Source organism: Xenopus tropicalis, chromosome 1, assembly GCF_000004195.4.
Source record: "Xenopus tropicalis strain Nigerian chromosome 1, UCB_Xtro_10.0, whole genome shotgun sequence".
Taxonomy (NCBI): Eukaryota; Metazoa; Chordata; class Amphibia; order Anura; family Pipidae; genus Xenopus; species Xenopus tropicalis.
This window is the reverse complement of record NC_030677.2, coordinates 119,710,080-119,723,209: the sequence shown is the minus strand read 5'-3', so window position 1 is coordinate 119,723,209 and position 13,130 is coordinate 119,710,080. Positions and strand designations below refer to the sequence as shown.

The 13,130-nt window shown below is 36.9% G+C and overlaps 2 protein-coding genes across 2 annotated transcripts in view; one reads left to right on the top strand and one right to left on the bottom strand.

Annotated features, from left to right (window-relative positions):
• Positions 1-13,130, top strand: part of mllt3 (myeloid/lymphoid or mixed-lineage leukemia; translocated to, 3) — a 159,584-nt gene that overhangs the window by 863 nt on the left and 145,591 nt on the right. The window lies entirely within an intron of this gene.
• focad (focadhesin) overlaps positions 1-13,130 on the bottom strand; it is a 146,424-nt gene that overhangs the window by 130,049 nt on the left and 3,245 nt on the right. The window lies entirely within an intron of this gene.

Here is a 13,130-nt window from a genome sequence, read left to right as displayed (position 1 = left end):
GTTGACTGCACGTGTATATCAATAAGGAAAGGAACATCACAGTGCAATGCATTGTGAGTTATGTTGTTCCTGCCTGCTCCCTGTAAGTTTGGGAGAAGTTGTTACACTTTGTAACATCAGTGTTTTAGCCCCTTCTCCCCTGCTAGGATTTCAAATGATACAGAAAGAGAAGAACTGTTTTGCAGTTGGGATTTAAGCATATAAAAATTGTATTTATTCATACCTTTTAAAGGAAGAAATTACAGTGATATTAGGGGTTTCTGTGTTTTGTGAGTATCACAGTTACTCACAGTGTTCCTAGCATGGCTGCATTGGATTCAGATATTTATTTGATGTGCAATGTACGGGCACTGTATGGGATTCATTATCCGGAAACCCATTCTCCAGAAGGCTCTAAATTACAGAAATGCCATCTTCCACAGACTCAATTTTAATCAAATAAAACAGTCGTATTGGTTATTTTTAAATATTTTTTAGTAGACGTAAGGTGTGGATATCCAAATTACGGAAGGATCTGGAAAACCCCAGTTCCGGGGATTCTGGATAACGGGTCCCATACCTGTACTCCTATTTATCTGTGAGTACCCCAGGTGTTTTGAAGTGTAGCTGTTAGCTATTACAATTTGTACTTAAAGACTATACTTCACCAATTTTCTACATGATTTTGGACAAAAAATATTTATTTTACAAGGGTAATATACTATTCACTTAGACTGTAAGCTCTATGGGACAGGGACCTCCTTCCTACTGTGTCTCACACCACATAGCACTTAATCTCAGTGTATTTATACTTATTTATTGTATTTATTAGAACACTTGTCCTCCCAGTGTATAATTGTGTATATTGTAAGATTGTACAGCGATGTGTATCCTTGTAGTAATTTATAAATAAAGTTATACATACATACTAATACTACACTATGCTATTACTTTTTTGTTTGTTTAAACATCCACCCTAGTTTACAGTTGTCAATCATTTGGGAGACCAACTAACTCCAGTTTAAAGAAGACTAGGGGTTATCATTATTATTTTCTTATATGCCTAAAATAAACTTACTTTAGATTACAAAGCCAAAACACATGGTAAATTCCAAAATACACCAACACAACATATATTTTGTAAAAATGACTTATTCTGCAGAGTTTATTGTGCTAACATTGCAATTTAACGTAAAGGAGAAGAAAGTCATTTTGACATTTTACTGCCAATTGATGTGCCACATTAGTGCCACCTAGAATGCTATATTTATTCCGCAGAAAGCATTATCATACCTGAGTAAAGAGTCCTAGAATCTTTCTCTGTTTGCTTAAGATTGCAGCTGCCATTTTAGCTTGGTCTTCATAGCTTCCTGCTGTATAGCTCTAGCCCTTATAGCTCAGATCACACATTCCTAAGGGAGTGGGGAGGGAGTTCTTAGCATTCTTGAGGGAGGGGGAAGCAGGAGAGGGGAGAGAACTGTGCATATTCTGGCCCAGGAATGAAGGATTTTTCTGAGAGAGGAAGTCCGAAAGACATGTTAACAAAAAAGGAGACAAAAAATCCTGTGTTTCTTCTGATACAGGACTGCAGTTTTTCTGTGAGTGCTTATGGCTGTATTTACATAGACCTTTCTGATAAACTCACTTAGTTTTTAAATTTCCTTCTCCTTTAAACCAATCTATGTAAAGTTGGGAGGGTCAAAAAAAAATTCATTACGGTAATGATACTTCATTGTTATTTGTATATGACAATAAAACTTGAAACTTGATCTTTAACCAGCTTTTTCAAATATAGCTTTTTTTCCCCCCAAAAATGTAAATATCACCACAAAAGTCATACTTACAGCATTATATTTTATAGCTTAAGTATGTTCTTGGGTATAAATGCAATCTTATGGAATAGAAAAACAGAAACCTTCTGAGTAAACTAATACATCATATTCACAGGGTACCAAAATATTTAACATCTAGAGACCCCAAAACACAGTTAGGTGCATAAATATATAAATAGTGACACATTTTTCTCTATCATATTTGCTGTAAATGCCACCACAATATATCTGACTTAAAGATATTAAAGCAGGGGTGGGCAAACTTTTTGGCTCACGGGCCACATTTACTCACCCCCGGGCCGGACCGGGTCAGGGCGGGCCCCCTTCTCTCTTTAATTCCGGCACGCCAATGACACCAAGTCTCGCGTGGGGCAAAGGGGCCGGATGTGGCCCGCGGGCCGTAGTTTGCCCACCCCTGTATTAAAGGAACAGTAACACCAAAAAATGAAAGTGTATAAAAATAATTAATATATTATATACTATTGCTCTGCACTGGTAAAAGTTGTGTGTTTTCTTCATAAACACTACTGCAGTTTATATAAATACCCTGCTGTGTAGCCATGGGGGCAGCCATTTTAATTGAAAAAAGGAGAAAAGGCACAGGTTACTAAGCAGATAACAGATAAGTAGCAGTAGCAGTAGCAGATTCCCATTGTATTCTACACAGTTTATCTGGTATCTTCTTATGTAACCTGTGCGTTTTCTCCTTTTTTCAATTTAAATGGCTGCCCCCATGGCTACACAGCAGCTATTTCTATTAACTATAGTAGTCTTTCTGAAGCAAACACGCAACTTTTACCAGTACATCATATTTTAATTATTTTAAAACATTTTTATTTTTTAGTGTTACTGTTCCTTTAAGATTTGATTAAATTGTATATTTACAGCTTTAATTGGTTTGGCAAAATATATGAGCTGTTTAGGAATTATGGTCATTTTTATACATTGCCCCCACATTTTCATGGGCTCAAAAGTAATTGGGTAATATTTTGCATGACTGCTTGAAGTCTGGAACCTACAGACATCACCAAATGCTGGGTGTCCTCCCTAGTGACGCTCTACAAGGCCTTCAGTGTAGATGTCTACAGTTTCTGCTTGTTCTTTGGTCTTTCTGCCTTCAGTTTTGTGTTCAGCAAGTTAAATGTATGTATGTAGGGTTGTGTAAGGACTGGTGACTGGCTCAGCCACTGAAGAATATTCAAGTTCTTGCCTTCAAAAGCTTTTGGGTTGCATTTTCAGTATGTTTTGGGTCATTGTCAACCAATTTACGGAGTTAGTATAGATCTATACTCTTCAAAATTCATCAACAAATACCAGTCACCCAGTGCCATTCTTGAGGTTTACTAGTAGTTCATAGAGTATTCATTTGACTGTAGACTTTGACAAATTGAACACAATTGCATGGAAGTCCACTTGGCGTCATTTCCAGGCATATGAGTGATGTCTGTGCTGATTCTTTAGACGCAAGTGTTCTGTGCCTATTGACACTGGGGGCAAAGGGAACCCTGGACCTTCTGACTGGTCAGGAGGTGGCGGTAGCTCCAGGGCTCCCCTGCATTAATCTGTGTAGCAGCGCTTGAATGAAAGGCAGGGAGGACTAAGTGGTGCCGAGCACAACTATACGTGCTCGGCACCAAATGTGCAAAGAACACATTTTGATAAAAATACCTTTAATGAAAGCAGTTTTAAGCACAACTGACTGCGGGAAAAGGGCAGGGACCGCAACTGCACTTGCGGATGTAAATGAGGCATATTGACTGGCTGACATTACCATTGGATGACTACTATTATTATTATTAATATGTTATTTATACTGCATGGAGCATTACATTGATATTCATCATTCACATCAGTCTCTGCCCTAGATATAGCACAGCACTTTTACCTGGATGTAATAGAATGACAAAACTTCAAAAATATGAAGTGTTATGAATACTTATATATCACATATGCATATGATACATAAATTATGTGCGTATAGAGAAAACTATGTAAGTGCAATGGCATTTTTCATAGATAGAGTTTATTTTATTTGTACCCTAACAAAAATGTAACAAGTTACTTTATATATTTTATAGATATATAACTAGAGAACAGCAATCCTTTTTCTTAAATACAATCAATTTTTTGCTGTTCTTAGAGGGCAGTTCGTAGCCCGAAAATGCTCAAATGTGCCTTCTGCCTTTACAATGGCACATGCTCAAATTGTGTTTTTAACCTGCGGAGACACTACATATGCCATAATTCTTATTTACTTACTTACAATTACACTTATAAAGTGGTTACTTTTGATGTCCCCCTTATAGATTTGCAAACCTGAAATTGACTCCATAAATTATTCCCAGCATTTTTCTGTAGGTCATCTATTTGTACCTTTAGGTATGGCTGCTGTCACTAATCATGGTTTCCCATACTACTACGTTAGAAAGATCCTACACACAGGGGGGCCAAAATATTACCCCACTGGTCATCAGGGTGCCCTGGGTGGTGGGCTGTGCTATTAAAGGATGTCAATCCAAAAATGTTTTGCCTATTAATAGAAAACATAGTTATAAGCCACTTTGTTATATAAATTCATTAAGAATTTGTAATGGTTTTTAAGATATTTGTACTTATAATTGCTATTAAAAACAGTGTTTGTCTGTCCTTTTTATTCTCTGTCTTGGTGGCTCTGACTTTTGAAACAATGTAACACGAGCCAGCAGACTGACAGAACTGTCTTTCTGGAGGAGACTAGGTTTTGCAACATTATTTAAAAAGGCATAACCAGGAGTTCAGCAAATGCTGATTTCAATAGCAATTACATTTACAAATAACTTTTGAAGCAATAATTTTTTTAATACATTCATATTGGAAAGTTGCTTAGAATTATGTTTTCATTTTATTAGGTAAGAGAACTATTTTTTGGGTTTACTTGTCCTTGAAATTGTGCTTTTTCAATATCAGGGCCCCCAGTATTACAGGATCTCTGACTGCAGTACCCCCTTTACCATGCGAAAGGAATTTCTGCTTACAGACCAATGGCACATATAATGCCCACATCTGCTAACATTCTGTGCCTTGCAAGAAAGCTGGATTTCTGTGGCAGCTCTTTAGAATTCATTAAAAGTCTTTGTTAGATGTAGAATCTGGACAGTGTGCCCCATATTGAGCCTTATTGATTTTAATAGTCATGCTTTCTAGGCGGCAAACACCTGTAATCACTGAGGAACAGTTCTGGGCCCATGGAGTTATTAAATACACAGGCCAGAAAAAACTCAAAATCATACCTTGTACTATTGTCCTTATAAACTGCTGCTGAAATTCAGCATTCTTATAAGCAACAGGGGTTTAAGAGTTATGGGGGCCCAGGAAGGCCCAGTTACACCACTGCACTTATTAATTATTTTTATTTATACAACACTTCCTACATACCGGACTTTATATAAATTTGACAAACATTGGGCAGCCTTGCCTTTATGAGGGCCAGGCTGGGGGAGGCACAGAGGCATTCCCTTATCCAGCCCCTCCAACTTCATATATGACCAACATGTTGCACAGCTCTTTACCGAGATGCCTCATCATTCACATCAGTCCCTGTCCTGTCCTATAAATCTAAGATACCATTAATACACAGTACAGTCAGTTTCATCAAAAGCCACTAAAACTGCCTTTTGGATTTTAGGAGGATCTGAAATACCCAGAAGAAACCCACATGAGGAGAAAAAAAATCTCCAGTATCCGATATTGTATCAGACAGCTATGCTAACAATGCACCAAAGTGCTATTGTTCTAAACAGTCCCCAATTGAAATGGTGCCAAAGGCAATATTTTCCTATAGTTTTGAAGGGTACCAGTCACCCACACATAAAAAGCTGTATAATAAAAGCCCTTTCTAAATGAAACATGAAGCACAAATTATTTTCTTTATTAAAACATCTATACCTGTTATAAATGTATTTAAAAATATCTGAGCTGTTAGTCATATTTTTCCCACTCTGCCTTTATGCCTCAGACATTACTTTCACTTTCCATTCAGTACCTTTTAGATATCACTGCACTCCTTACATTCCCTTCTCACGGTCTATAATTGTATAGCCTGTGCATGGGCATTGGGTCCTCCTATTCTGGTGCATACACAAGATTTTGGAGGGGTGCAAAGCCTGACTTAATTACAGTGTACACAAAATGGTTTCAAGACTGGATACAACAAAATTTAAATAATTTATATACTGTAGAACATGATAGAAAAGCTTTTGGAATTATTTCTTTGGGTGACAGGTTCCCTTTAATGCATAAGATACATGTTTTTGCAAAATACATTGTCATTTATTTATCGACAGGTAAATAATAGTTTTATTAATAGATAATAGATCAATATTGTCAAAATCTAGTATAAGTATTCTTATTGGTAAACACGGATTCATATAGGGTCATTTACGACCACAAGTGCAATCTGCAAAGAACAATTCTTATGTAATTCAAGTCAGGGGGAAATGTGACATTTGCATCCCTTACATGAAATGTGCATAACTTCGCTTGTACTTTAACGTTAATTGTGTTTAACTAATTTCCAGCAAAATAACTTGTGCCAAATAGTTTAGGTGCAAGTAAGCTGCATCTATTGATGCAGGTTGTGGTGGAAACCCTGAAGCTATTGCCACTTTTAAGGTTGGGTAGCTCCAGGGTTTCCCAGCATGAATACATACATTTGCACACAAATTGGTGTTATATGATATGTGCAACAACTGCGTCAATTATGTGCCCATAAATAAACCATCTTTGAGCTATTCATGCATTTGCCAACAAGGGCACTCAAGCTAGATTCCAATGTATTGATTTGAATCAAAAAGCTTATTATTATTATCAGTTATTTATTAAACTATAGGCATGGGATCCATTAACTGGAAACCCGGTATCAAAAATTAAAGGAAGGCTATCTTCCATAGACTCCATTTATTCTAATCATTCAAATTTTTAAAAATTATTTCCTTTTTCTCAGTAATAATAAACAGCACCTTGTACATGATCCCAACCAATATAAAATTAATCCTTGTTGGACACAAAACAATCCTGTTTGGTTTATCTAATATTTGAATGATTTTTAGCAAACTTAAGGTATGGAGATCAAAATTACTGTAAGACCCCTTGTTCAGAAAACCCTAGGTCTTCTGAATAACAGGTACCACATCTGTATTATCTATAAAGATCTACATATGTTGCAGTGATGTACAGTAACAGTAGACTATAAGTACAAAAGCTCAATGTCATATACTTCTTAGCCTCTATCTATTTAAACATTTTCCAAAAAATATAAATATTCATATAACTAATGTCCACTAGGACCACTGGGTGGCACAATCTTTGTTTCAATCATTTTATTCCTTGCCAGGTCAATTAAGGACATCTGTAAAAGACTTAATGCGCCCTCTAGTGGTAGGAAAAAAACTATATGATTATAGCCAAAGGTTGCAATTGCTCTTTTCTTTTTGCCTTCATAAACTTTAAGATAAGATTTACAAGTGAGATATTTTGTAATCCAATAAGAATTGTATTATAATGTAATGTATTTGCTTCTAATAACTTAATAAGACATTCATAGTACATTGTACATTCAGTTCAATATATGGAGTTGTAAAAAAAAAAAATCCTGGATACAATTCAAATTCACCTTGCCAATGTGTTTAAGCTTTTATAGAACTACATATAAAGTTCCACAACTGTCGAGCTGAAAAATGTGTATCACTGTGTGGAAACTGATACGCTGAGAGCATAGGCAGAAGGGCTCTATCTCTCTTAGTAAAATAATGGTGCCATTGTACTGGTTCCTTTATTCCTAAAACCTTGGAAAATATATTCACCCTTCAAGAGCCCCCAAATCTTCCTTGTATGGAATGTGTTAATAGCAGCTTTAAACTAAGCCAAACATATTTTTAGCAAACTGGAAAAGACAGTCCTTCAGAGTAATGGCCACAGATTTAAAGGACATGTAAACCCTACATTTTCCTACCATGTATATAAGTTGGCACATTGCATAATTTGTACTGCATATATCCCCTCTGTTCACCAGCACCATCACATTTTACTAAAACAAACAGCAGATTTCATGCAGTAGCCATTTTCCCTCTGACATCATCAGTGACATGTACATCTGCAAATAGCACTTGTAAACTGTGCACTGTAAAGTTCCTGCAATTAAGAATTCAGGCTTGCACAGGCAGAACGTACTTAAATCTGCTTGGCTTGGGCACTGTAATGGTTAAGCTGCACTCTGGAGAGAAGGTTAGGAGAAAAACATCTCCAGTGGAGGTTAGGAGAGAAACCCTCTCCAGCAGAGTGCACAGCTAGAGCAGAATTTCTATGGAAACTAGCAGTGCCATCTCTTCATTGGATGCTAGACTGGAGGGTGTGTTTGGTAACCTGAGTTGAGAAGAACTGAGCATGCTCAGTAAGCCATGAGCCAAAGTCAATTTCTTTGGGAGGGGGCCGAGTGGTTAAGAGGAGGAGAAGGGATCCTAAGTTTTAAAGGGGATGCTGCAGCCTCACTATTAACCTTTTAGTAACTGGAGTGGCAGGTATTTAAAGATTTTAAAGAGGATGTTCACTGATTACATTTTTTGTGGGGGGGTTTACATATCCTTTAAAGGAAAATGATACCCCAGAACAAATATTTAATCAACAGATAGCCAATATCATATTGAGTGGCCTATTAGATAATCTTACCAAAGAGAAATATATACAGTATCAGCACATATTACCCTTTTACTTCTTTTCCATTGAGCCTCCATTTTGTGATGGGCTGTGTGCTCCCTCAGAGATCACCTGACAAAAAGTACTGCAGCTGTAACTGTAACAGGAAGAAGAGTAGGAGTTTTACATATGAGCTTTTTGTGCAATATATTTTTACAGACACATAGCTGCATAGTTTTGGTTTTCCTTTAATGGGACACTATATTCCCTTGTTTAATATAAGTGCAATAAATAGGATTTGTGCTCAACATACTTTTTGATTATTGTTTTAATAAAAAATCTTTTTTTTTTTTTTGTTATTTCTTGAATTATACAGTTGTGACTGTTTTGTTAGACAAAGTCCATTAGGCAGGGGCATTAGCTGATGTTGTCCTACTCTTTAAAGGAACAGTTACACCAAAAAATGAAAGTGTATAAAAGTAATTACAATATAATGTACTATTGCCCTGCACTGGTACAACTGGTATGTTTGCCTCAGAAAGACTACTATAGTTTATATAAGTAAGCTGCTGTGTAGCCATGGGGGCAGCCATTCAAAGGAGAAAAGGCACAGGTTACTTAGCAGATAACAGATAAACCCCCATTATATGGGGCTTATCTACTAGTTATCTGCTATGTAACCTGTGCCTTTTCTCCTTTTTTCCAGATTGAATGGCTGCCCCCATGGCTACACAGCAGCTTATTTATAAAGTAGCTTTTCTGTAGCAAAAACACCAGTTTTTTGCAGAGCAACAGCACATTATATTTTAATTACTTTAAAACAGTTTAATTTTTTGATGTTACTGTTCCTTTAAGTGTCAAGTTGAAATCATTTGTCTTTAGGTTACTTTTGTCTTTGTGAAATCTAGTTAACTAGGATTTTTAACTATATAAATAATGTAAGGTATTTGATACCACAAATTACTGTCAGATAATATCCTAAAAGTCTTCAATTGTATCTAGTATAATGTGTTGTGTTTTTTATGGCCTCCATGGGCTGCAGTTCTATTCAGAAGAATAAATAATGTTCACTAATAATTAACATGCTAAAACACTAAAATGTTCCGCTATAAGTTAAACCTAAGTTAAGCTGAGTTAGGCTGAAGCATGCCAACCTGTTTATGGAATATTGGGAAAATACTCCTGAGATTGTCAAAAGATGTGGATCTCTTCCTATGGTAGAGATATATTGACAATATCATCATTTAAAAAGGTGATCATAGAAGTTTAGATAATTTTGTTAAAGGAGAAAGAAAGGTACAATTACTGGGGGGTGCCAAACTTTAGGCACCCCCCAGTGATTGTAATCGCTTATCTTGTACCCCAGATGGTGCTCCTGTTAGGAGGAAACCGCACCAGCCCAGGGTAGCTGTGAGAGAGCCATCCTTCTCCTTTTTCTGTCTTCATGCTGCTTGTGCATGCCCAGTAGAGAGAAAAGCCAAACTTTAACAACAAAGCCATCTATTTCACTCTACTGCGCATACATAACCCCCGGGATAGCGAAGTAAGAAGACAGGAGGAAGAGAATCTCACAGCAACCCCAGGCTAGTGAAGTTTTCTTCTAACAGGAGCACCAACCTGAGGTATAAGGTAAATGATTACAGTCAATGGGGGTTCCTAACATTATGATGATTTTACCTTTCATTCTCCTTTAAAGAACTAAATCAGAATGATTCAAATTGGAGTTCCCAGTAAGGGTTAATTATAAGTTCATAAACTTCCTGGATTTGGAGCTTTTTTGGAGATTTTAAAACTTACTTTAAGAGGGTAGATGTGTGTAACACCATCCTGAAGAACAGTAATTACCATTCACAGCTGATATATATTCCCTACAGACAAATCTGTAGATTTAAAAAGTACTGTTCGGAAAAATTAAAAAGAATTTAACCAAACACAGGGGGGTCCTAAAAGCTCATAACATTTTAGGAGACTTACTAACAACATAACATTACTCCCTGTTGCCAGACTCATCCACTACTTTGTGCTATATTAGCCACAAGAATGGCCATAACACAGCAAAGAAGGTAAAAGTTGCCATAAATTTCCAATAAAAAATTAGCACAAGTCTTGGCTCCCACTGAGTCACCCTATTAAACTACATGCTTCACAGAAAATCTGAACCAAATAGTGACTAGTCCAAGTCCAAACTACAGAATGATCACCCAAGGATATGGAAAGATAAAAATTAGTAAGCTTTATCAGAAAGGTATGTAAATACAGCCATAAGCACTCACAGAAAAGCTGCACTAAGTCCTCTATCAAAAGAAACACCAGATTTCTTGTCTTTTTATGTGTATACATGTACTTTGGTATCTGACTTCCTGTCTCAAAAAAATCATTCCCAGGGCCTGCACAGCTCTCTCCCAAAAGAATTCATAAGAACTCACTCCCCCTCCCATCAGAATGTGTGATCTATGCTACCAATGGCTAGAGCTGCAGCAGGAAGCCACTGAGACCAAGCTAAAATGGCAGATACTATCTTAAACAAATGGAGGGAGCTTCTAGGGCTGTTTACTCAGATATGGTAAAGCTTTATGTAGAATAAATATAGCGTTCCAGTCAGCTGGGTTTATCTTAGGTAGACTAAGATGCCCCTCACCCTTACTGCTATTCAGCTTAACAATAGAAGCTTTTACCCAGAAACAACCCAAACAATTCTATAGTTACCCTTTATACATGTACATTAGTGCATGGGGGTGTATTCCTTCTTAATATAAAATAGGGATCTCCAACCAATGAAGGATTTACAATTACATCTCCACAAAAAGAAGAGCCAACAATGGTTCTTTTTGCAAGTGACTAGGGTGATGACATATATCTTGCACTATGATGCATGATATGTAAAAGCTGAAAAAGCTTAATTTTGGTAACTTTCTAATGCAGGCCATTGCAGTTCCCCTCCAGACCTAGTCTGTACCTCATTGGCCAAAATGTTGGCCGGCCGGCCTGATATCTGCAAAAGGATTAATTATTTGTCAGGTTGGGCTAGAAATCATCCCACTGCTGTATTAATCTCCCAACAGATCTTCTTAGGCCCTATTGAAATCCAGTAACCACGTATGCCCCAATTAACAAAGTATTTATGTTGGTGGCTCAGATTTTAAAATTTCCCTGCAAGGAAAATCCTGTAGGAAATGCCAATTTAGAACCAAATCAGAAAGAAAAACAATTGACTAAAGCAGCACAAACAAGACCACTATATTTTGAATAGAATGGAAAACCAAACAAAATGTATGACAGCGCTATAAAATGCATGTAAGAAAAAGATAGTAAAGCTATTGACACACTAGGCATTTTTTTCCACGGGCATATTTTCACAGGAGAAAAAACACTGAAAACCTCCAGTACCACTGGCCATAACCTTTAGTTGCAACTGTCTGTCACAACATGCTCAGTTGCGCATTTTCAGTCGGTCTCTACACCATGCAACAATTACAGCCAGGACAGGTGGTTTGCGGCAGGGCTGGAACTAGGGGTAGAAAGAAGAGGCACATGCCTAGTGTTTGAGGTGGTGGGGGCGCTATGTATGTACCTCTTATGTCTGCCTGTTTCACCCTAGTTTGGACCCTGATTGACAAGGAGAACCAGCAGAAGACTGTTAGAGTTCATAGTGTGCGCAGTTTGCTTGTTACCAGAGGGGGGCAAAGCAGAGCAATAGAGGGCCTTCGCCACAGTTTTAACTTGGCTGCCACTGGATTGGGGGGGTGTCAAAGTGTCCCAAATTATTATTAGCCTAATAAAAGATCAATTTAAATGGATTAAGAAAATAAAATATTTTTGCAGAAGCAATGCTATATTAAATTTACCATTATTTAATCTCCTCCTGCACTCCTGTTAAACATATATAGCACTGGAAAGTGTGTAAAAATAAATTCATTATGAAGTATGCAAATTAAAAGTAGGGAGCTGAAGAAAGCAACTACATGCAGCATTTTCACTTTCAGTCAACACTTACCATCATTATACCGGATACTTTCAACAAACTGTATCACTGTACATCTAACCCACAAAGAAAATATGATGACTTGAGCTGCAACATAGGCATACATTCATTTAGGACAATTTTTCAGACTTGTCATTTCTTTCTTTCTTTAAAATGTCATCTTTTCTTGATATGAGTCAAGTTCTCTGTTTTTCTTTCACCTACGCAAATCACAATCTACCTACTCACACAGATAGCTGGGCTTCCCCAACTATATAAACCTGACTCACTCTTGCCATTGCTGTACTTCATGTGCAACATTTTTACATTCATACAATTTTTAGATGTATCACAAACAACCTAAATTTCCACCCGTGATTACAATTTTTTTTTAATTAAATTAGTTATATTTCATTATATTGCCTCTTTAATTATATTGCCTCTTATAGAAACAGGCTTTCTTTAGTCAGATACGGGACACAGCTGTATTAAAAAGATGGGTCTGCCCTAAGGGAGGTAGCAAAGTGAAAAGGGGAGAGTATTGGAGGGACCAAAGAAAAGTGTAGAATGGAGCGAGAAGACTGCGAAACATTAGGAAAATATTAGGGATATGTCACATAGAGTATTTTGATTCTCACTGTACTCTTATATAGAACAGCAGAAATTAAAATATTCTTACCTGTCACCCC